This window comes from Castanea sativa, chromosome 1, assembly GCF_040712315.1.
Source record: "Castanea sativa cultivar Marrone di Chiusa Pesio chromosome 1, ASM4071231v1".
Lineage (NCBI taxonomy): Eukaryota > Viridiplantae > Streptophyta > Magnoliopsida > Fagales > Fagaceae > Castanea > Castanea sativa.
The window spans coordinates 76,348,128-76,358,507 of record NC_134013.1 but is presented as its reverse complement, the minus strand read 5'-3'; positions in this window follow the sequence as shown (position 1 = coordinate 76,358,507).

Genomic DNA, 10,380 nt, shown 5'->3' with positions numbered 1-10,380 from the left:
AAATTAAAGATGTAGCATATTTGTACGCCATTGAGCTATCCAAGAATATACCTGATATGATATAAAGCATAAACACCGACTAGACAAAGAGCAAAAACTTCACCGGACTCCACCCCCACCTCAAAGTATCGAACTAAATTGGGATGCGGCAATTGGAAAGAACAATTCTTGTTTAGCGGTCATTGCTAGGAAATAGGAATCATGTGGGACAAGGTTTAGAAACATGGAGAAAGATTGTCAACAAGGGTTCTCCTGAAATAGCACAGGCACAAGCAAACAATCCACTGCACTCTTTAGCATAGCATCTTACTAGATATTGATCCCTAAGTGTTATTTGATGGAGATGTATAGTATTAGTCTTTAATCCTATCAAAATTGATTAGATTTCTTGCTCCTGGAACATAGAATCTTTCATTATTGATGAAAGCACTTGAGCTTTCAACAAATATGGCTGCACACAAGTTAAGTCAATGGGCAATTAGAAGATTTTTTCTGGCAGTTGATAACCTGTTTGCTTAATGCATTGACTAGTGTTAGGATGGCTTCATTTTTCATAAATTTTTTTCACAAGTGCTTGTTAGAAGTTGTCTTAAATTCTTAATTTTTAACCTTCTATGGGTTTCATTGGTATGAAATGAAAGTCTATTCCTTATGAAACAAGTAATAGTACTTATTGTCGATGAAATATTTTATTGTCCACCAAGGATAAGGTTTTGGAACTTTGGTCCGTATATAGGTCCTCTCATGAGGGAAGAGACTTTGGATTAGTTTAAAATTAAGAGTCCTATAAAGATTTTGCAATTTGTGATTGCTTTTTGAGTTAAAAACATTTTGTAATATTTGATACACAGTGAATTCATTCCCATGGACATAGGTAATTGCCAAACCACGTAACCTCTTGTTGTTCTCTTATGTGTGATTGTGTCTATTTTTAGAGTCTTTATTTTATTATTTTCTTTGGAGATTTTTCTTAGGCTTTTAATCTTTTTTACAATCAAACTATTATCATATCCTAGGATCACTACTTAGATGTTTGGATTTGTTCTTCAGAGCCAAAATTCATTACCTAGGCGTTTGGATTTGTTCTTCAAAGCTAAGATTCACTACCTTGGTGTTTGAATTTGTTGGTTAGAGCTAAGGTTTGCTACGTAGGCATTTGGATTTGTTTTTTAGAGGCAAGGTTCGCTACTTAGATGTTTAAATTTGTTCTCTTTTGATATTCTGTTGATAATTGGTTCATGGATCTTAGTAATGGGGTGAAAAATGTCAATTAAAAAAAAAAAAAATAGGAGAAGATCAATAGACAAACTTGTGGCACCATCTTTAAATGCATTTGGTTTCTATTGGCACATATGAAGGTAGCTCAGGGTGATTTGCACTTTGTTTTTGGTCGGGCTCTAATTTCATTTCAATATTTGACACACCTGCAGAGGTTGGCTTAGCTTGTGACTCTTGCATTGTGGAGTTTGAATCAAGGTGGAAATCTGTTAGAAATTGTTTCAAATTCCTAATTTGATTTAGTTTGGATGTTCTTGGTCCGAAAGGACTGTCTAATCTATATGAAACATAAAGTAGTACTCCTTGTTGATGAAGGAGTGTATTTCTTGTCCACCAAAGAACAAGTTTTAAAATCTTATAATTATATAATATCGTCTAAGTTTTTTTTTGGCTTTGGCCCAAAAGTCCTCTAAACTTATTATAATGCATTTCCATCTTTAGTTATAAGGTTTTTTTTTTCCTTGTTAATTTAACAGTTACAATAGGAGATGGAGGATTTGAACTTTGGATATTTTGAAAACACTATATTAAAAGACGTCAGCTGGTTGAGTTACAAGGGTATGACATAGAGTATCATAACACTTATAACTTCTGTTTATTCAGAGGACTTATCAAAAAATATTTATGACCACACCTTTTTGTATCATAATCTTGCAAAAATTTTAATGTAACAAACTGTGAGTGATAGAGAAAAGTGGTAGATCTATATAAAAGTGACAAGCAGTCAGTCATAGTTTGTCACATTAGATAGTGGTGGGTAGGGACTGACCTAGGATTTCAAGCTAGAGGGGTTAGAGTATAAGTATAAAAAAAAAAACTCTAAATAGGCATCCATATATATAGTATGAACAAATTATCGATCAAAATAAATACACAAAATCATTGTTTCTTAATACATTACGATGTAATCATTTGTCAATAAAGATTAAAAAAAAACACAAAATAATATTGTTTTTTAATATTGAACTGGCTATTTTTTTTATTATTATTTGTTAAGTTTTTGGGTTAGGTAATTGCTAGTTAGGTTAAACTTACTAAACGGTTTAGAAGGGAGGGGGGCCGGGGGCCCTTGGATCCGTCCTTAGTGGTGGGCAAAGGTATGGTAAAGAGTGTCATCCTAGAATTGCTCGATTAATCAACAAGAGGAAAAGCCATCTCAGCATGGCTGCATGGGATGAGAGGTGGACAGTTGCTGACATGAAAAACATGTTCAACTCCACATAGCTCCAGATAGGCACCGGTGCTTGCTTGTTGACCGATTATTCGATAAGGAGGAATCATAATCACCATCTATTCTTTTGTTTTCACAGACATGATGAATATTCCAAACTGAAAATTTTAGACATAGCACCCCATTACTTATTCTCTATGTGTGACTAATCTTTAAAGGGGTCATTTCTTTTCAATAATACTACGAGAATCCACATCCTGACGACATTATACCCTTAAAAAATAGCCGTTTCTTTTGAATTTTGAATATTCCATTTGCTGTACAGGTTGATATTTTCATCCAGGAAACCTTAATTATGATTGTTACAATTTAAATGGCTAGGTAAAAAAGAAGAAGAGAAGTTTGGAAAGTGGCAACCACAATTGGAGGTCATATTCCATGCCAAGATGAGACTTGATTGGTAGAATGCTAGCTCATTATTAGCACATTTCAGATTTTTCCTTCACAAAAGTTCCTCACCCAGCTAGTCATACTGAAAATGAAAGTGTGTGAAAATGGCTGGCATGATGAGCATGTTGACATCTCCTGTAAGGGTCAATTATTGAACCAAAAGTGCAAAAGCATCTACTGCCAAGGATCAGTTGGCAAATGGAAATTTTCATTTATTTTCAACCAAGTAAATTCTATAGGATTAACAAATAAATAAGAAAAGTAAATTCTAATAGCGATCCTGTGTAAAACATCTTATTTATACCCTCAATTAAAATACTGGCAAATCATATACTATCAGACATAATTTTAATCTTAAAAAAACCTGTTTACTGTTGGACATTATCAAATTCTATGTTTAATTACCAGGAAAAAAAAAACCCAAATTTTTATTACCTTAATTTCCATTTCCAAAACTAAATCAACACCATCACAGAGCATTGAGGCACTGCTATTAAGGTTTCTTCCAAGCTAGGATGCTGGATGCCTCACAAGCAAGGCAAAGGTCGGTGCACTTTTCCTTCACATTTGACAAACCAATCATGGTGCACTACACTATTTTAATGAATAGTAATATTAAAATTCAAGAGATAGCTCAATGATAATGACATTTTTTGTGGTATTTCATGCTTGTAGTTCGAATCATACCTTCCCCTCCCTGCTTTCCACCTATATCTCAAAAAGAAATTCTAATTTTGTTGGTTTTTATTGGGGTCAGGGGGTGAGAACGAGAGGGGGGATTATAATATATTTAATCTCATATAATTTTGATTTTGCCAAGCTTTTCAATTTCCTTTGCTCTTTATGTAAAAGGATCAACTTTTCTATTGGATAGACTTTATTTCCTTTTTTTGGGGGGGGGGGGGGGGGGGGGGGGATTTATTCTCACACAATTTCTATATCCTTTACTCTTTATGTAAAAGGTTCATATTTTTTGTTTGATAGACAAACTTTTTTCTTTCCTCTTTATGTAAAAGATCCGAAAAGAGCTTTGTAATTTAACTAGTTGACATCTCTCGGTGTTTCAAACAAAGCATCTAGGGTTCAAATTCCATCACTTCAGCTATCGAATTAACAAAAAAAAATTTTGAGTTTATTTTTGTTTGATAGACTGTAATGACTTTCAGTATATATATTTTATACGAACTGTCAATAATGAGTAAACTTGTGTCACTTATAGTATCATCTTACGTAATTTATACGAGATTCTTAAACCCAACAAGCTTATTCTAACGCAAGTAGCGTTAATTCATAAATAGCAGAATACATGGGGAGCTCAATTAGGGAGAAATTATTCAATATACCTGATGGACTACACCTTCCTCCTACATAAATATGGGTTTCATGTGTAAGATTCATATATGAGGTTTACCTTTATGTAAGAGGTGGATGTAATACACTGGGTATACCGAATAATTGCATGAGCTTATTTCATGTGGGTCTTCTACAATGAATTAGTGGTGTTATACTTGTTGTAAGCAAAGTCTTTCTCATTGGGTATCTTTGTTTTGTTTTGTTTTTTAATCTAGAATTTGATAATTATAGTGTCCGTTTGGCATAATTAATTTTGCCGACTTATTTTACTATTTAACTTATTTTTGCTACTATTTATGGGTCTCACTACATTTTTTGACACTATTCATGAGTCCTACTATACTATTTCAGCTAACTTTTACCTTTATCTATAGTACTTTCAACAAAATAAGTGGATCCTAAACAGACCCACAATAATGATTTAAAAAAAATATTATTTTTATTTTTATATTTGAAAAAATATAATGTTACAATATATTATTAGAGGCATATATAAGAACTTTCACAACAAATCCTTATGGAATTTGATCTCTTGATGGAATTAATGCTTCTAATTAGGTTATTTTTCCTCCATTTATTTATAAATGGTTTGGTAATTTGGTTCTAATTTGAAATTCTAAGAATGATAGTTACCCTCCTTTTGTTTCAACATTAACATTTTTTTTTTAAATGAATCATTATCAAAAAGTATTTTCTAGAAAATTATCTCATTTTTTTTGTATTTGGTAAGGACCTTAAAATGAGTTGGAAAACTATTTCTTGACTTCCATTATTTAGCTTGACAAGAGATACAGTTGTTTTCTAGAAAATTTTAGTGGAAAACAAATTTATCTCACGCCAAGTTAAATAAGGGAAGTTAAGAGATAATTTTTCTTTGACTCATTTTTTTCTAATACTTCCATACACAAAAAAACACGAAAAACTATCTTCACATAAAGTTTTTCATCAAATCATTGGGTTAAGAGATAATTTTCTTTTGACCACGGTTTGATTTATTGTGAGGGTAAAATTATCAATACATTCATTTCAACATTCTATAAATATTGGGTTGGGCTGAACCCAAGAAATAGTATGTCTATAGGGGGTTTTGGTCCAGTCCATAACGAAGAGTTATGACTCTTTTTTGGAAAATTGTTAGACTTAGAGGTCAAATGGTCAAAAAATTAATTAAACAAAGAACAAGGACTTAGAGGCATGGATTAGCATTAGCCTTAGATAATATTTGTCCAAACACGAGTGTTGCATGTTTGTTCTTAGGATACAACCCAGTCAATTAGATTATACAAATAGCAATTTTGGAAAAACCCACAAGGTTTCTTGTGTTTCTAAGAGAAATTAATATATCTTAATAATAAGAGTTTAAACAATATATATATATATATACACACACACACACTAGCATGTAACATATGCATGGATATGCATTAAAAATTAAACACAATTTTTATCATAAAAATATAAATAATTAGTTAGCTTATTTAAAAAAAGCATGTAACACATGCATACGCATGGATACATTTTAAATTAAACACAATTTTTATCATGAAAATATAAATAATTAGTTAAATTATTAAAAAAAAAATAGCATGTAACACATGTATACGCATGGATACATTTTGAATTAAACACATTTTTATCATAAAAATATAAATAATTAGTCAAATTAATTTTTTTAAAAGTAAACGTCATTAGTCACATATTAAAATTCTTATCTAAATTTAATATCACTTATGATCTTTTTTTTTTCTTCAAATTATTAATAAGATAGAACATGTGATGATTTTTATTAGTATATGTGATTGATTTTTATTTTTAATTTGATAGTTCATTAATATATATTTTTCTTTTTGGTTTCCCACAGTGTTTCCTCAAAACTTTCAACCAGAGACTAATCACTGTTCACGATGGGTGGGCCCATAACAGGGAAAATCGCTGGCCCAGGGAGTCTTTTCAAAGTGCTAGTGCCTAGATTTGAACTAGGGAGCTCTTAGTCAAACCCAAGATAGCCACTTTAAGACCAAGTGTCCAACCACTTGGCCAACTCCACTGGGTTATAGTTCATTAATATTAGACTCTTAGTATTTTGCACTCATTAACTTGCATGACACAAAGATTAAAAAACTTAAGTGGACATATGGTACAAAATTAGCTCATAATTGAATTCTAATTAGATTTTCTCTAAACTTTGACTTTAATTATATACTAGTGTGTAACTCCGTTCATATGTACAGATACAATTAAAAACAATTACAATTGCATGGTTCAAATTATACATTTTTTAGCTTACACCTTTTTTAAACTATACATTTTTAAAATATGTAATGGTTTCTCATTATATATATAGAGTTTAAAATTTAATTGGATTTAAACTCTTCAGTTTTTTGCACCCAATAATTCATTAGCTACAAAAATTAAAAAAATTAGATGAACATATTGTAGATGCTCATTTTTTAGAAGCCCAATAGGAGGAGAAAGCTCAACAACGTGGGCAGAAGAAAGTGGGATGGAAATACCATTGAGTCCAAGTGGCAAGAATAATGGATCATGGGTCCATAAAGCAAACAAATGGACCCTAAAGAAGTAAATGGGCCTAAGAAGGCTTAAAAAGAAAGAAATAGCAAACACATAGGCAGTGTGGATGTAGAAAAGTGAAAATGGGCCACAGTTGTCACAGCAGGCCCAAAACAATGTAAGTAAAGAGAATAAGGGGCAATGGAGAATCCATAAGCTCCAAAGGTGAAGTATGAAGTAATTGGGCCAAGGAAGCCCAATGAGTTAGTAAAAGCCCATGGGAAGCACAGAACTGGAAAGGGCCAAGAATGCCCCAAGAAAGTAAACGGGCCAAGAATGCCCAAAAAGAAGTAAGCGGGACGCGAGAGCTCATAAGTAATAAAAGGCCTAATGAGTTTATTGTGCCATTAGAAAAGGGATGAACAGCAAGCCCAAAGAATCCTAGTAGCCCTAGGTCAAGTAAAAATCACGACAGGCATAACAGAATAACGCGGCAGGAAGTAATAGCAAGGCTAGCAATAGAACACGAAGGAGGAAGCGAAGGAAAGGAAGCCCATAATCAGGCAAAGCCCAGCAAGCCATAAAGAATCAGAGATTAAAAAAGCAGCCCACGGCGTAAGAAGTTCAAAACAATCGGAAGGACGGGCAGATCTTCAGACCACGACAAGTAGCAAGTAGATTTTGGATGAGCATGGAAGTAAGACACGCGCAAGACCCAGACACCACCTGCCTGTACCTAGCTAATATAAGAAGTGGTGGGTCATGGGTCAGAGGTAATAGGGGGATGGTCTGGCGGTGAGGAGGGAAAAAACATATTTTCGTGTTTTCTACTCAAGCTCTTTTGGAGGCAGTGTCTTGCTGGGATGACATACACCCAAAAGAGGCAAAGCTGAGTTAGAACCACTAGGTGCATGCCATGAGGGACGTAGAGGAAGAGAGTACTTACACCGTGGCAGGTAAGAATGCCACGACAAGCAAACAAACAAATAAAAGGGTCTTCTTTGTCTGGTGAGGTGGAGTGGCGCGACCAACACAGATAAGTAGCGCTGGTTGGGTGACTAACCAATCAGTAATGGTCGGCAAGGATACCCGCACTAGACAAAAACGGTTAAGGGCTAAAATGATAAAAGTCAGCCACGGCTGGCATTAAATAAAGAGCCCTTGCTGTGCATGGCAGGGGGTAGAGTGACCTCTGAGAGAGAATCACTATAATTAAGAAAAACATCGAAAGATAAAACGGAGAAAAAGGAAGGAAAGAATTAGAGAGAATAGAAAGAAAAGTAAAAATAGAGAGAATCGAGTGGCAGACATGCACCAAATAGGTTGATCCCCCTCTTCCTTTTCAACCCATGTTCTCTGCTAACGACAAAGGACCTCTCTAACTACAAGTCATTCAGGCCCGCCCCTTCAAAGCATATAATTTCTTCCTTAGAGAGATTAGCCGTGTTAAGGAGATGGATCCCCTCCTTGACTTAGACCTAGCAATGTGACTTGATACGGTAGACTGACATTCTTTTTTTAATAAGTTATTGCTATTCATTCAATACTTATCCTTTGTTGCTTTTCTTATAAGACGAGTATTCATTATCAAAGCCCATTATTTACCTTTGTCAGAATAACGAAAGAATATCTATTATTGTCTTTATTATATCTATCTGCCGTAACTGTTATAACAGCTCTGCTTGCCACGGGCAAGTGATAAACAATCTTGGCAAACGGGGGCATCGTTTGTGCATAAGCCAGACCAAGGAGGGTTGCTATTGGACTGGTCCCAACTCCCTGATCCAGAAAACCTTGGGGGCTTAGTGCAGCAGGAGGCGACCTAGCTCAACATTTGCTAAAAGGCCCCCACACATATATGGGGCAAAATTGGACTCTAATTGAAATGCAATTTAGAATCTAATTGGATTTAGACTATTCTATTTTTACATTCAATAGTTCATTTGGCACAAAAATTAAAAATTAGATGTGACATGTGGTGCAAAATTGAGAATATAATTGAGATCTAATTGAATTTTCTCTAAACTTTAATTTGCTTTTAATATATATATATATATATATATATATATATATATATATATAGATTATATTCTTTATATTTTGCACAACATTAACTCATTTAGAATAAATTTAAAAAAAAAAACTTAGATAGGACAAGTGGCGCAAAATTAGATAATAATTAGAATCCAATTTAGAATTTAATTGAAATTTCTCTCAACTTTGGCTTTAATTATTGTGGGGAGTAAAGGGACCCAAGCGGGCATTTGGGCCCTTGGGCTCTAGCAAGGAGGGCCGATCTGTTCTTGGGCTAAGAATTTGTTAGTACTGCGGATCGGCCCATACGCCGAGGGTCCGAGGACACATCCGAGGGTGAGTTTCTCCTCGGACAGACCCAAGAAAACTCATAGATTCAGTACGAAGGTCAAGGCAGAACTCTAGAAAGACTGTTGGTTAAGAGGGGGAAGCCCTGAACCTTCTAGATACACCGATGTTAGAAAAGTATCATGGGCCAAGGCTGCCACCTCCACATTAAAGACTCTGCACCTACCTCCCTGGCCGCATTAATGGGGAAGTGACCCCTGAACAGTAGAGCTGAAACTTTTGGTCGCTATTCAAAGGCACTAAGGGAAGAAATATCTAGGGGGGAGGGGGTTTGAGCAACACGTGGATAAAGTGTCAGGAAAGGAAGTATTTAAGGGGGGTGAAGGCCAAAGAAAAGGGGATCGGTCGGTGACTAAGAAAGAAATTAAGAATTGTAATCTTTAAGAAAGAAAGAGAAATAATACAGAAGTAATCCTCGGCTCACGTCCGAGGAGGTCCACCTGCAATTATCACTCATTGTTTACAAGTGTTTGCACCCTATAGCCCATTATCAAGTTCTCAGTACTTCTAATCTAGATTTCAAGCCCACACTCTACAAATTTCATTGTTTAAGGCTCATTGGGCCTGAGCCCATAATAATCTTTGGGTCCAGGTGCAATTGTGCACTTACAATTGACACCGTCTGTGGGAATCTAGTCTAAAAAGAGCTGGGATACTATGGCAAGCGTAGGCTTACACCATTCAGAGTCTCAAGGATCACAACCGGAGGATCTTTTCGAGCGTCTAGAGCGTCAAAGGGATCGTGAGGGAAGTGTCCATACAGAATACCCTAGGGCTAGTCATACTCATGGTGGGGGCAGCGCCACCCACGAGGATGGTGCTAAAGCCATGCAGAAGAAGATTAATCGTTTGAAAAGAAAACTGCGCCGCGCCAGACGTAAGCCTTCACCGTCCTCGTCTAATCCTTCTTTGGAGGAGGTCCGGGGAGGTAGTTACACCTCGAGGTCATGCTCACCCCCCAGCGCAATGTCCTCTTGTGAGGAGGACGACCCGCCAGCTCGCAAACACAAGAAACTTCCTTCTAGGGGCTTGGGGAACGATGCTATGAGTCGGGCGTTGCACCAACTCTCCATTTTCACGGAGGATTGAGAAAGGGAGGCTTCCCAAGAGGTTTACCTAGCCCACCTTTACCATCTACAATGGCCGGACTGATCCGGTGGAGCACGTGAGTCACTTTAACCAGAGGATGGCGGTGCACTCTCATAACGAGACCCTGATGTGTAAAGTTTTCCCCT